This window comes from Capsicum annuum, chromosome 9 (genome assembly GCF_002878395.1).
Source record: "Capsicum annuum cultivar UCD-10X-F1 chromosome 9, UCD10Xv1.1, whole genome shotgun sequence".
Lineage (NCBI taxonomy): Eukaryota > Viridiplantae > Streptophyta > Magnoliopsida > Solanales > Solanaceae > Capsicum > Capsicum annuum.
In genome coordinates, this window is record NC_061119.1 from 192202853 (window position 1) to 192218834 (window position 15982).

Consider the following 15982-nt stretch of genomic DNA (forward strand, 5'->3'; position numbering starts at 1 on the left):
CCTTCTCTATTGCCTTATGCACTGAATCTGGTCCTATCAATGTAGCTTTATCAACCTCAAATCAACCAATAGGAGATCTACACCTCCTTCCATTAAGAACCTCAAATGGGGCCATCTGAATACTAAGTAATAGATGTTATTATAGGCAAACTCAAGCAACGACAAGTAATCATCCCAACTGCCCTTAAAATCAATTACACTGGCTCTCAACATGTCCTCTAAAGTCTGTGGGTGAAGAGCAGTGCTGAGATAAACTTAGGTACCAAGACCTTTCTGAAAAGTCTTCTAAGAATAAAAGGTAAATTGGGTACCTTTGTCTGAGATAATGGTTAATGGGACTCCATGAAATTTCACATGTTCTCTTAGATAGATCCTAGCATAGTCTTTAGCTGAGTCTGAAGTATTAACTAGCAAGAAATAAGCTGACTTAGTCATTCGATCCACAATAACCCAAATAAAATTATGCTGAAGATTAGTACGAGGAAACCCTGTGATGAAGTCTATATTCACCACTTCCCCCTTCTAAGTAGGGATGCTAAATTCCTAAAGCATAGCACTAGGCCTCTGGTGCTCAACCTTAATCTGCTGACAATTAGGAAACTTAGCCATAAATTCAATAATATCCTTCTTCAAGCAATTCCATCAATAGTCTTCCTATAAATTATGGTACATCTTAGTGGCTCCTAGATGAATAGAATATCGTGAACCATCAGCCTTTGCTAATATCCGCTGGCTCAAATAATCCAAATTCAGAACACATAATCTACCCTAACAACGAAGCACACCCTATCCCCCTTGGGAGAAAACCTTAATCTTATGATCCCAACTATATCTTTCAACTTAAGAAAAATAGGATCACTATCTTGCTTTTTCTTTACCTCAGCAACCAATGAAGATTTTGAACCATTTTGAACCCATACACTATCTTCGGTAGAATCAACCAACCAAACTCTCAATCTATCCAACTAATGAACCTCATGTACTAACTCTTTCTTTCATCCTTCATATGAGAAACACTAACTATAGACAATCTGCTAAGGGCATCAACCTCAACATTAGCCTTACTCGGGTGATACAACAAACTCATATCATAATCCTTCAATAACTCTAACCACCTTCTCTGATAAAGATTTAGGTCTTTCTGATTGAAACATACTGGAGGCTCTTGTGATCAGTGAACACATAAACATGAACCCCCTAGATGTTTTGCCTCCAAATCTTTAAGGCAATTGATAACTGCTACCAATTCAATATCATGAGTCAGGTAGTTTTTTTATGAGGTTTGAGCTGTCTAGATGCATATACTAGAACTTTTCCTCTTTGTATCAACACAAAACCAAGGCCAACCCTGGAAGCATCAAAATAGACCAAAAAACAATTTGAATCCTTTAGTAGATTAAAAACTAGAGCGAAGATAAGTTGAGTCTTCAACTCCAAAAAACTCTTCTCGCAAGAATTAGACCACCAAAATTTGACCTTTTTTTGAGTCAGTCTGGACATGGGAGAGGCAATAAAAAAAATTCTTTAACAATGCATCTATAGTACTGTCTAAACCTAAGAAACTCCTGATATTTGATGGAGAGATGGGTCTGGCCCAGTTCCTTACTACTTTGGTCTTTTGAGGATCAACCTGAATGCCTTCACAAGAAATAATGTGACCAATGAATACCACTAATTTTAGTTAGAATTTACATTTATTGAACTTATCTTTGAGAGTCTGCAAAACAATCCTTAAATGGTCTACGTGCTCACTCTCACAACAAAAATAGATGAGAATGTCATCTATGAAAACAATGATGAATATGTCCAAGTACTACTTGAACACCTTGTTCATCAAGTCCATAAAGGCTGCAAAAGCATTTGTTAGTCCAAAATTCATAATAATAAATTCAAAGTGACTATACTGAGTACTGAAGACTGTCTTTAAAATGTCACGTTCTCGAACTCTGAGCCAGATTTGAGGTTTATCTTAGAGAAACAAATTGCACCCTATAGTTGGTCGAACAAGTCATCAATCCTGGGGATGGGTTATTTATTCTTGATCATGACTTTGTTCAACTGACGATAGTCAATACATATTAGAAGGGAATTGCCTTTCTTGCACACGAACAGAATTGGAGCACCCAGTGGAGAAATACTAGGCCTGATGAAACCTTTATCTAGGAGATCTTTCAACTATTTTTTTAATTCCTTAAGATCAGTTGGAGTCATTTTGTAAGGTGTAATTGATATAGGTTCGGTATATGAAAGGAGATTTATTCAAAAGTCAATTTCCCACTCGAGAGGAACTCCGGGCTAATCTTCAGGAAATACTTATGGAAACTCATTCACTACTAGAACTAACTCAAGACTCGGGGTTTTAGACCTTGAGTCCTTGAATCAAATGAGAAAATAGATGCACCCTTTGGAAATTATTTTCCTCACCTAAAGGAAAGATAAAAATTTACCTATAGGCACTAAGGTGCAACCCCCCCTATTCTAAGACTGGCACATTAGTAAACTAAACCTAAACTAATTGGTTTCTATAGCCAACTGAGGCATAGAAAGAATGAAACCAATCCATTCCAAGAATGACATCAGATTGGGTCATCAATAACTCTGTAAGATTGACTGAATTGACTTTCTAGGATACTATGACTTGGAAATTTCTGTATACCCATCTAGCTGTGGTAGAACTACCAACTGGAGTAGAAATAAAGAAGGGCTCTACTAGGATTTTAGGACTGATGCCAAAATCTACTGTTATGTAGGGATTCACGAAGGAAAGTATGGCTCCAAGATCTAATAATGCATACACATAAAGGTGAAAAACTAGTAACATACTAGTAACCACATCAGGAGAACCCTCCTGGTCCTGTCGAGTTTGAAGGGCATAAAGTTAATTCTGACGTTGTCCACTGGTTGTAATAGAAGTGGCATCTTACTGATTTAGGAGACCTGATGGAACTGATGAGGAGTTAGCCTGACCTTGCTGATGAAAATACTTATCCCTTTGTACAATCATTGGGAAATCTCTCATTATATGGCCTAACTTACCACACCCAAAACAAGCATCACTATCGGCCATGCACTCACTCACCCTTGTGGTTCTTTCCATATATTTTCCAAACTGGGTTGGTTCTACTACTATTCATATTATCCTAGAACTTAAAGCCTACCACTCTATCATGGGCATCTAATCTTAAATTAGGCACTGGAACACTAGCGGGTGATGGGGATGGAGCTAAAGAGTTTTGGCAGAACTGAGAACTATTCCTACCATCTGACCTCTTCTGAGAGAAATTGAAACTGCCAGGCCTGGCCCTCTTATTTTATTTTTTTCATTGATATTCTCTTCCTTAATTTGTTGAGCATAAAACATCAATCTATATACGTCCATCTCCTTAATTAACATAGTTGTGTTGCACTCTTTGACTACATCCTCAGAAGTACCAGATGCAAACTTGCTTATCCTAGCTTTAGAATTAGCCACCATATTTAGAGCATACCTCACCAACAAAGTAAACTTGAGTCAATACTCCATAACAATCATACTACCCTGCTTCAAGTTGATAAGCTCTTACACTTTTGCTTTCCTCAGCTCAAGTGGAAAGAACCTAACAAGAAAAGCAATAATAAATTCATCCCACTTAGGCCCTGCATTGGCAACTCTGTCCTCCTTCCAGTGCTTAACCTAAGTGTGAGCCACTTTTTTTTAATTGGTATGCAACCAAGTTAGCACTTTCACTCAAGGTGGCACCAATGATCTCAATCACCTTCTACACACTATCTAAAAACTCATATGGTTCCTTCTCAAACTTAGACCCTGAGAACACTGGGGGATTCATCCAAGGAAAACTCTGGATCCTAGTTGCTATCATATTCACTATTAGATTGGCTGGGGCAACAACTTACTGGTTATTCTAAGCATCCATAAATTGGGCTAATATTGTGAAAGAAGCCCTGAATTCAGCATGATGGACCTGCTCATTTAGAGGATCTTCTAGAACATGCGATGGGAGGTATTCCTTCTTCTATTAGCCTTTCTGGGAGGCATTTTCTATAAACAAGTATAAGATGAGTTAGAAAAAGTAGTTTAACAGATATAATGCTCCATCAGACGATTCAAATAATAAAAAGAGAGAGATTTTCCTAAAATATTTCGTAGCCTCTCGGCCATAAGTGTGACGCGCTTCACACCCATGAAAAAGACACTACTTAATGCAACTTTCAAACACCCTAGGACACTTTAAATCTTGTGCTCTGGTACCAAGTTTTTCATGACCCGAGACAACCCCCTAGTCGTAACAGGTACTTGGAGTTACAAGTGACCCCAAGCTAACCCATGACCTAGCATAAGCTATAATTACTGAAGGAACGTAACAAAATAGTGAGTGGAAGGTAATTGAAATAACCTGATGTTGAATAATAATAAAGTCAATGCTAATGTTGTCTAAAATACTCAATAAAATTGAAAACATGTCTAACTGTCTAACTATCTGAAAGCCTTTAAATCATGAAGAGCTATTGGGATAGGTCCCGAACTAACTCTAAGTAACCAAAATAATGTAAAATAATAAAAATAAACAAATCATTACTAGTCCTCGACTAATAAGGACTTACCATGAATGTAAATAAGGGAAAAAAATATGTTAAGTGTGGCCTAGGTACTGATCGTTCGAACCTATATTATAAGACAATATAGCACAAAGAAGTATACGATCGGTACTTTGAATATACCGAGTATGAAAGATGAAAGCTGAAAAACATGTATAAGCTGAACATGAATGGATGTACATATAAACCGAATGCAAGACCAATTATAAACATGTGCTGGATAAATTGAATAATTGAATATTGAACACTTGGTTGAGCAAACCTGATCTGAGCATAAACTGAAACTGAATTGAGGACTGTAGGAGCTAACAATAATCTACATGCCCTAATCTGAGCTACTCGGGGTCCATCCTGTAACCCCAGTTAGAAAGGTGTCAGTACTTTACCAAGGGTATCAACACCGACTTGTGTGGATCCATTAAATTGATGTCTCAAAGAACTAGGGTGTCAATCCTCTACTGGAGGGTAACCTCTCATAACCTATGAAGGTATCGTAGTTCTGGAACTTAGGGAATTCTACAAAAGGTCTCAGTCCTCAACTGGCAGGTGAGCCTTCATCCCTGCGTTCACTCGGTGCTAAGTACCACTCTCAACTAAACTAACACTGATAACTGCTTAAATGATCTGATAACTAATATATGCTAAACATGATAATATTTTGCATTTAGTAACATAAATATGATCTGAATGACTCATAACATGAAAAGTGATATATGCATGACTACCTAGGTATCGGGAGTTCATAAGCCACCATCTTTGAGTAATGAAACTAAATATGATGACATTTTTGAAGCATAATAAGGAGGATTTCACAATTTAAAACCAACAACCTCAACGACTTGTCATGACAGGGAAATTCATGATTTTGAACATGGAAAAATCACTAATCTCATGGACAACACATACTCATGATTTGGTTACACACATAATCTAAGGTGAGTAAGAAAACTGATATTCAACCTGGAACTCAATTCAAGGGGAAGGAAATTTTGCTTGAAATTTAAAAGTTCTTGGGACTCAATGGATGGAAGAGACCCATTGATGAAATCCCATATACTTGAAGTGAATTCCTTGGGAAATTGCTTGGAACTTGTGCTTGATTTTGGAGAACCCTAGTTTCCTTTGGAGAAGAGAAAATCACCTTTTTTCTTTGTTGTGGGTGGAATTTATGACTAATTGATGAATTTATGTAATTTTGGTCTTTTATACCACTCTTGGGTAATCCTAAATGACATGGGTTTGACTTTAAAAGAGTGAGAAAAAACTTAAAATCCCTTTAAAATCATGCAGGAGTTTTCTGTTCCATTTGTCATGACTCATTACGACTGGTCACGTGTCATGGTCTAAGTTGTAACCTAAAGTTCTGAGCCCTCATTGTTAAGGCAATGACTCCCTCTCTTAATGACTTGTTAGGTAATATCATGAGTCATTAGGAGTAATTGTGGCCTAAGACTCAATTTCTGGGTTTCTTACTAGTGTCACGACGAGTCCACCTAATGACCTGTTAGGACTAATAACAAGTCATAGGCTGGACGCGCCACCACCAGGATGAATTTGGGATTTATCTCTGTTGTGGTAACAACTCCACACATGTCTCATAATAAGTCGTGAGCTGTACTCTTTGCCACTGGGCCATAATCTGAGATACAATGACTTGTTACGTCAGGTAACGACTCATTACTAGAGTCGTTGTCACTAGTAGTTAAAAAGGCCCTTAGGTATTTTTTCATAACTTTTTGCCACAACATCGAATTAAGGCTAGACTAGTGGCATTGGAAATCTAATTTAATGGACTAACCTTTGATGGTTTTAGAGCTTGAAAATTTGGGGTATAAATGTTGATATTTATTGTACCTTTCTGATCAAATCACATTCATGAAGATGTTGCATTCCTGAAATCATCCTGATATGTTGTTTTCTTGTTTCTTGGATATGTTAAGCCTTTGAACCTAGTCAAATAAATTCTTGACTATCACTTTATTTGTAACTTCATCATTGCAAGCCATTTGCACATTGAACTTGTTCATAGCAATAACTAATTAGTTGTGGATTCTTTTATTTGATATTAAAATTGACCATAGATCGAATATTTCATTCATTTGCATAACCAACGATCTTTTGGCAATATTTGTTAGAAGTAATAAATCCATAAAAATAGTATTTAATTTCACTCACATTCACATAAAAGTGAAATTATGTCTTTTCTACACATTAATAAAAATTATAATCTCATGTATAGAAATAGCAAGATACAAAAATGCCCCAATTGCACAATACATAATATTTTCTAACTATTTTATGAGATCAAAATAGACCTTTCTTTATGATAAGTGATCTTTCAATCATAGGGATATTCAATGGTTATAATCTCTTAAATCCTTTAAGTATTTTCCTATAGCATTTACCATCTAGCTATACATGATAGTCATTCATTATACAATTCAAGATTTTCATACATTTCAATATTGAAAGACACCTTATTGCCTCCACCATAGGAGAACACATCTCCAAACAATAATGTCAGGACTTTTGCGAATAACATTTATGCCTCAAGGTACAAGTCGTATTTTATATCTGACAATTTTACTTTATGCACAATCACCAAAATTTTTCCGAAAAAAATGACTATGGCATTTTTTACGAATTCAAATACTTTCAAAAAAAATTTCAAACTCGATTTTTGAAACAGAGTAGTCACTTAATTTATTTAGGAAAATCAAGAAAACCTTTGAAAAATCACTTAAAGTTTCAAAATAGAAAAGATCTTTTAAGTTTAGAAATTCTGAGTAAGTGGTTCCTATTAATACTCATGGAAAATTGTTAAGGCACCAAGAGTGTCCGCTAACTTGCGGTTATCTGGACTACTTGAAAGAAACATTTGACTAACCTTGAAAAAATGACTTTTAGATTTAGAAAAAATCGATCAAGGGAAAAAATTATTTTTGAGGTTAATGCAAAACCAGTTTTTGTGATGATTTAATAGAGAATTTAATTAGTTCAAGAGAATTAATATCAAATAGCATGTAAAGGGGAAAGAAACAAATTAGAAGACTTAGGCTCTTAAACCCAAATCCATCAATCCTGTCTTAATCTAATTGGTCTTTCGGCCAACAACCTATCCTAATCTAACCATTTGGGATTTTGGATCACTTGTACCTATCCTAGTCTAATCATTTTTGGATTTTGACCCACAATCCGTCCTAAAGTAGTTTTCAGAAATTAAAGGTCCAAAAATCTGCTTCACCTATATTAAATTACAATTTTGGCTTCGAGTCCCAAAAGAATGAATAAATAAATATATAAATAAATAAAAAATAAAATAATAATAAAATCAAGACTTTTAAGCCTCTTAGCAACTTCACTAATGGGGTTTCGACCCATTTCTTGTTCTTCTATCTTCTTGCACCACACGTCATATAATCAATTTTGGATTTAATTTTAAAATTGACTCTAAAAGGTGCGCCTTATTGACCCGTTACAAAATGCAAGAGGAAAGGAGTCCATTTGGACACTAAAGTAGATTCATACAAAGAAAAAGATATTAAAAAAAATCAATATGTGTTCGAAAATTCTACACTTAATAGATAAATGATGAGATGGAAAAGATAACATTCTAAAGCACAAAGAAATAGTAAATTATGATGTCAAAGAAAATCAAATTATCCAACGAAAAGAAAATTAACTCATCTCTTAAACAGTCTTACAAAAAATTGAATCTAGCACAATATTATCAACTAGCCCTTGAAAAGAAGACATGGATCCACAAGCATATTTCCTTAAAATTTAGACAAATATTTCCTATAGATTAACACATATTTGCACCAAATACTATGATATGATAAAACCTAAGGCATGTTTTCATTAAAAAAAAGAGGAAATGAGAAATAGACGAGGAAATCTTTCGTAGCACCCCAAATATGAAATACAAGACATACTAATGCAACAACAAATTTTAGTACATAGTGGAGTCAATCAACGGATCTATAACTTGAAGAAAAATGAATAACAATGGGAGGTCTAAATTAAGAAAAAAACTTTATGAAGTAAATCAATAAGTGAAGTGAAGCAAAACTACACATATTAAACATGTTTGAGAAATTATATTCAAAGCCAAGATAAGAAAAATGGTGAAAGATTAATTCTAAAAAAAAAGAATCCAATTATGCCAACTCCTATTTTAGTTTTACAACTTTTCAACAAAATGTATAACCCTAACAACTTTTCAATTTAAACAAGAGAAAATCAAAGACAGCTTTGACCTTGAAGACGAGTAAATCATGACAACAAACATATATCAAAGGAACTTAGCATTTCATCATGTTATATAATCATGGAGAAAAACAACTCTATAATCAAAAGAATTAAGGATCGTCAAAGGAGTTTGATCTTAAAAGCATCACTTAAATTATAATTTTTATATGTGAATGAGTCAACTATCATATATATATATTCCAAAGTGGTCTACTTCAACCTTAAGCGATTTTGCAAATCGCTAGGCCACAAACATAGCACACTAAGATAAGTCTTTCAACAGTAACACAACTCCCTAGGTACAGGTAACTCACTACTTCAGATTGAGAAATAATTTTATAGACCCTTTGAAAAGAATGGAAACTAGTTCAAACTTCATTAGAGGAAGGAGAGATATTGAAAAAATCATTGAACCTCTTTCTCTAATCATTAAAAGTTGGAATTTTCTCATCATTTTGACAAAAAAACAACATGCGAATAAAAGAGAAATAAATAACTTGGATGTGAAATAAACCTAGCACTTTATCGCTCATATGAGGATTTTGAAATTCATCAAAATGCTTAGCAAGAAGATGACAAGTTCTTGTGCTTTGACTTATCCAATTACTATTTTATTAAGCCAAAACAAACAATATTAACTATTTTTTTCAACATAAAGGAAACAACTTTACATGTCAAAAGTGAACATATCCACCGATAACGTATTTAATCAAAGCATGAAGTGTTTTAATAAGAAAAAGGTCAAAACTTGATCCATCTAATTTATTAAGGAAAAATAAACAATAGTAACTATTCTTTTCGATATAAAGGAAACAACTTTACCTGGTAAAAGTGAACATATCCACCGATAATGAATTTAAATACGTCACGAGTACATATTTTAATTAAGCAAAGGTCAAAATTTTATCCATCTAATGATAATAATCAAAGAAGAAAGCCAAAGAAACACATTCAATTATTCTTAGCTCATTTTACACCATTAACATAAGAAATAGTCATAATATTGATATCACAATATCCTTTGGCATTCAAGGCCGTCTACAACAAATAAAATTACAACTACGAACTACAAAGAATGAGATGAAGATGGAAATGATAGCAAAGCTAAAATGGAAAGGTCTATTTTCCTTTTCTAGAGCAGAAAAATGGGACTTTGATCCTTCTTTGGAGTCTAGACCACTACTGAAAAGTAATCTTTTGATAACCCAAATTAGCCGATCGCTTTTCTTAAAAATAAATTTACTAAAAAAAAAGTTAACTCTTTGCTCAAAAAGCTTTTCCCAACTCTTTGAGACTTGCCTCTCTACCAAAATAGTGGTAGTATTAATATGTAAGACCCCGCAAAATCTTAAGCTAGATTCAGTCCTGTAAAAGCTTGTAAGGGGTCCTAGACATAGAAAAAATCAGCTAAGTGTTCATACTTAGAGTTATTTTAGCCTTCGTAAGTTGAAGATAATTTTTCACGACCCTCATGACCTTAAAGTAATGATTTTTAGGTTGAATCATGATCAGGAATGATAGTAGGTGTTCTCGAACAAGTTTTAAATTTTTCAAACTTCATTTGAAACACATTCGAAAGCTCAAACCAGTGGATCAATGCGATCTCGATGCACCGCATTGCCCATCGCAACAATGAGTGTTTTCCCCTAGCTCCCAGTGCAAATTCTAGTGAACCAACGTGGACTCAACATAGCACATTGGCTGTCGCATCAATGCCGACGACGCGGCGTATCAGTCTGCGCGTCACTAGTCTAATTTTTAGTAATTAAAAATCCATATCTAGAGGGGTAAATGGGTCTTTTTCCATCTTATATTAGCCCCTAAAATATGTAATTAAGTAATCCAAAAGGCAAATTTTACTCATTCTCTCTAGAATTTTTCAAGAACAAACCTTAGTTCATCATATTTGAGAATCCAAGTTCCAGGGAAATCCATCAATCTTTCAGAATTCAAGTTTAAGGTATGTCAAACGTTCAACCAAGGGCCCCTTCCACCCTGGAGTTCAAGAAACTAATTTTAAAACTTCAAGTGTTTGATTTCATGAATTTCATGTAAGGTTAGATTATATTCATGATTAAAATGATTAATTCGGTTTCTAATCTATTTTTGTTACAAGTTTCAAATGGATTTATTTGATATATATATAGAATCATGTGAATCCATGCTAAACCCTTGAAATTGTAAATGCGGATTTGAATTATGAAGCCTATGCGTTGTTCAGTGTTATGTGCATGGATTATGTTCTCTAATTGTTTGATAAATTGCTCATGAGAACAAAGAAAGAGGGAAAACAATCATGTCATGTTAGCTTATGTGTAAGTTATATCATGCAAGTGTTTGATGGAATGTCTTTATGAATGAGTTATGATCAGGTGCATATGGTTATGCCTTTCAAGTTTATGCTATGATTTATTTTTGATGATATCGAGTCTTAGGGGTATTTAATACCCAAAAATTTAGCTGTTTACCTAGAGCTAGTGTTAGTTATAGAATAATCTCATTCATGTCACGATCAGTAGTATTCTCAGCCTGTTATAAAACTCAGGAAAAACTCACTAGACTCAGTATTAGTCCAATCCAGTTCAATATTCAGTTTAAACCTCAGTAAATTCTGTCTGTTAATAGAATTCAGTAGTATTCCCATAGTCAACGAAACTTAGTAAACTCAGTTTAGTTCAGTTAGATAGTATAATCAATAACAGTTCAATCAATCGTAGTATGGACTAGGAATCATTTCAATGTCTATTCAGTTGGGAGTAGGATTCAGTACCAAGCGAACCCAGGATAGTGGAATTCCTGCCAGCAGAGGGTTCGACCCTTAGTAGTAATCCCTGCATTACAGAACTACATAGCCAGCGTAGGTTGAGATATCTTCCTACCAGACTGGGGTTGATATATCTTATATAATTTTTCCTGCCAGTGATGGTTGACGAAAGAGCTTTCTATTAGAGAGGGTTAACTCACAGTTGTTTTTACCCGTGGCACGGTACTGACACCCTTCTAACTTGGGTTACAGGTTGGACCCCAATCTATTCAAAAAGGGATATGTCAGTTAGATGATTACCTCTCACAGAATCTGTTTCAGTCTTCAAAAAAGAACTCAGTTCAGTTCTATAGAAATCAAGACTGTCAGACACAGTCACTCAGCTCAGTACAGAACTCAGAATAGTTCCATAGAATCAGGACTATTAGATACAGTAGTTACCTAATTAACAATAATACAGTATAAGTAAACTCAAATATCAGTAAATCAGAAATTTTGAACTCAGTATCTAGTGTTATCACGACCTCAGTTACAGTTTAAGTATTCATGTATGTACTTTCATTTAGTTATACTCATATTATTCAGTCAGTATTGTTCATGCATATTAACCCATCCATCTAAGCCTATCTCACTTAGCGTACCAGTACATTCAAAGTGCTGACACATACCTTTTGTTTTATGCTATAATGTCTTATATCATAGGTTTAGATGCATGGGCTCCCGATCATACTTAGCAGCCTGATCCATCAGTAGTAGACTAGTGGTGAGTCCTTATAGTTCGAATACATAATTAGTACTTCAGTATCTCAATTTATCAGTTTTTATCAGTCGGGGTTAGTTGGGGGTTTGTCACATCAATCCCTTATTCAGACAGTTGAGGCTTATCAGAATAGAGTATTTCAGACAGATATATCAGTATTCAATTTTTCGTACTCAGTATTTATTTATAGTTTTGAACCTTATGGAAAGTTTCTGCCTAATTTCTATATAATATAGTATTATTATTTAGTTATTGCAGCAGGTATCAGTCATGGGTAAGCTTGTGGTCCCTCGGGATTATGAGCACCGTGTAGCGTCTGGGGTACAGACTTAGGACATTACAAACTTGGTATTAGAACCTAAGGTTCAACAGAGTCCTAGTAAGTTTGAAAGCCACGTCTAGTAGAGTCTTGTGTATGGGTTTGTAGCACGCCACACTTATCGACAGAAGGCTAATAGATATTTTAGGAAAAGTTTTCCTTCTTTCAGTATTCATGTCGTGTGAGTGAGCATGAGCTCAAGTTAAACTATCAGTCTAATCCATTCTATCCTTTTTGTTTTCAGAATATGCCTCCTAAAAAGACTAATGAAAGGAGAACTAGAAGTCAGTCAGCACCTTAGCCCATCCAAGGTCCCCTGGACGAACATATCTCCCACACTAAATTCAGAGCAGCTTTCACTACCCTATCTAATTCTGTGGCAGCCCAAAATAAACACCTAACTAACGTTCTAGACAACCCAGGATTTAGGACTTCACCCGAATGAACCCTTCATCTTTTTTCAGTTAGATTAGATGAGGACCCATAAAAATTTCTTGATCAGGGGCAGAAGGTTATAGATTTTATGGGGGTGATAGCTAGTGAGAGTATCGAATTAGCTATATATTAGTTGTAGGATGTGACTCACTCATGGTTCAAATAACGGATAGCAGAGAGGGCCACAGATGTAGGGCCTATAGAATGAAAGATTTTTGCTATTGCTTTTCTGGATAGGTTTTTCCCGCTAGAGTTGAGGGAAGCAAAGGTTTTGGAATTTATAAATTTAAAGTAGGGAAACATGATGGTACAAGAGTATTCTCTTAAGTTTACTCAATTAGCCAATTACACTCCTCATGTGGTAGCTGATAATAGATCTAAGATGAGTAAGTTTGTGTCTAGCGTGTCTAATAGTGTGGTCAAGGAGTGTAGGACCACAATATTGATTAAGAAGATGGACATATCCAGGCTTATAGTCCATGATTAGTATATAGAGGAGGCAAAGAATAGGGAGAAGGAGAGGGAGAATAAGAAAGTGAGAATATATAGTTTTAACTTTGCTCAGCCTAAGTTAGAGGGTGGGAATCGTTCTTAGTTCTACCCAAAATCCTCAATTTTAGCTCCGTCCTCAGCCAGTGCTCCTATGCTAAAATTCAGAGATGGCAAAAGCGATAGGGTGTCAGGACTAAAACCCCAGGGTAGTGTTAGCAGTGCCCGAATAAATCCTCTCTGCTAGAAGTGTGGTCGAAACCATTAGGGTGTCTGTAGAGCTAGTAGTGATGTATGTTTTGGATGTGGCAAGCCAGGCCATAGAGTCAGACAGTGTCCTCAAGGGGGTTTGCAGAGTCAGTATAACCGTCCCTATCTCAGTTCGGTCGCCCGAATTAGTAGGGTCCCACTTCCAGTTCTACTAGTGGACAACGCCCAAATAGACTCTATGCACTTTAGTCCCAATAGGATCAGAAAAATTCCCTGATGGTCAATGGTACATTACAAGTTTATCATTTGCATGTTTATCCTTTGCTAGTTCTAGGAGCTTCTTTGTCTTTTATAACTCCCTATATAGCTGTAGACTTTGAAGTCAATCCTAAAAATCTAGCAGAGCCTTTCTTAGTCTCTACCTCAGTGGGTAAATCTATCATAGCTCGGCAGGTATACACAAATTTTTTGGTTACGATATCTCAGACAGTCACTTCATCAGACTTAGTCAAATTAGAGATGATCTATTTCGATGTCATTCTCAGCATGGATTGGCTTTATTCCTACTATACCTCAGTTGATTGCAGAAATAAAATTATCCAATTTTAGTTTCCAAATGAACCCATCCTAGAGTAGAGGGATAGTACTTCAGCACTTAGGGATCAACTTATTTCCAACCTTAAGGAAAGGAAAATGATATCTAAGGGATGTGTCTAACATCTCATTTGAGTCCAAGTCTCTAGTTCAGAAACCCCTACGCTTGAGCCAGTATCAGTGGCATGTGAATTCCTAGACATATTTCCCAAGGATCTTTCCAGAATTCCTCCTAAAAGGGAAATCAACTTTGGAATAGACCTTCTTCCAGATACTTAGCCTATCTCTATTCCGTTATATAGAGTAGCTCCAGAAAAACTCAAAGAGTTAAAAAAAATAGTTGAAAGATCTTCTAGATAAGGGATTTATCAAACCCAGTGTGTCCCTGTTGGGTGCACCAGTTCTATTCATGCATAAGAAAGATGGTTCTCTCAGAATATGTATTGACTATCGTCAGTTAAATAAAGTCACGGTCAAGAGAAAGTATCCATTTCCCAAAATAGATAACTTGTTTGACAAACTTTAGGGTGTCAGTTACTTTTCTAAGATAGACCTTAGATCAAGCTATTATCAGCTCAGAGTCAGAGAATGCAATATTCCAAAAATATCTTTCAGAACTTGGTATGGTCACTTCAAATTCCTAGTCATGTCCTTTGGTCTTACCAATGCCCCAACAATTTTCATGGACTTGATGAACCGTGTGTTTAAGCAGTACTTGGACAAATTCATCATAGTCTTTATAGATGACATCCTTGTCTACTCGTGCAGTGAACATGATCATGCAGACCATCTCAAATTAGTATTATAGACTGTTAAAAACCATCAACTATTTGCCAAATTCAGTAAGTGCAAATTTTGGCTAAGGTTAGTAGCATTCCTCGGCCATATAAGTTTTAGTGATGGCATTAGAGTTGATCCCGAAATGATTAAAACAGTAAGAAACTAGCCCAGACCTATCTCTCCATCAGATATCAGGAGTTTCTTAGGCTTGGCTAGCTATTACTGATAGTTTGTTAAGGGATTTTTATCTATTGCATCCCTCATGTCCAGATTGACTCAGAAGAAAGTCAAGTTTCAGTGGTCAGATTCTTGTGAGAAGAGTTTTCAGGAGTTAAAGACTCGACTTACCTCAGCCCCAATTCTTACCTTGCCATATGGTTCAGATGGCTTTGTTGTGTATTGTGATGCATCCAAAGTAGGTTTGGGTTGTGTCCTCATATAGAGAGGTAAGGTTATAGCCTATGCCTCTATGTATCTTAAGCCCTATGAAAAGAACTATCCAACTCATGATCTTGAGTTAGCAGCAGTATTTTTTGCCTTAAAGATTTGGAGGCACTATTTGTATGGAGTGCACATTGATGTGTTCACTAACCATAAGGGCCTACAGTATGTGTTCTCTAATAAATACCTAAACCTTCATCAAAGAAGGTAGTTGGAGTTATTGAAGGACTATGATAAGAGCGTCCTGTATCATCTGGGTAAAGCCAATGTAGTGGCCGATACTCTAAGTAGGATGTCTATGGGTAGTATTGCTCATATGGATGATGGTAAGAAGAAGTTATCT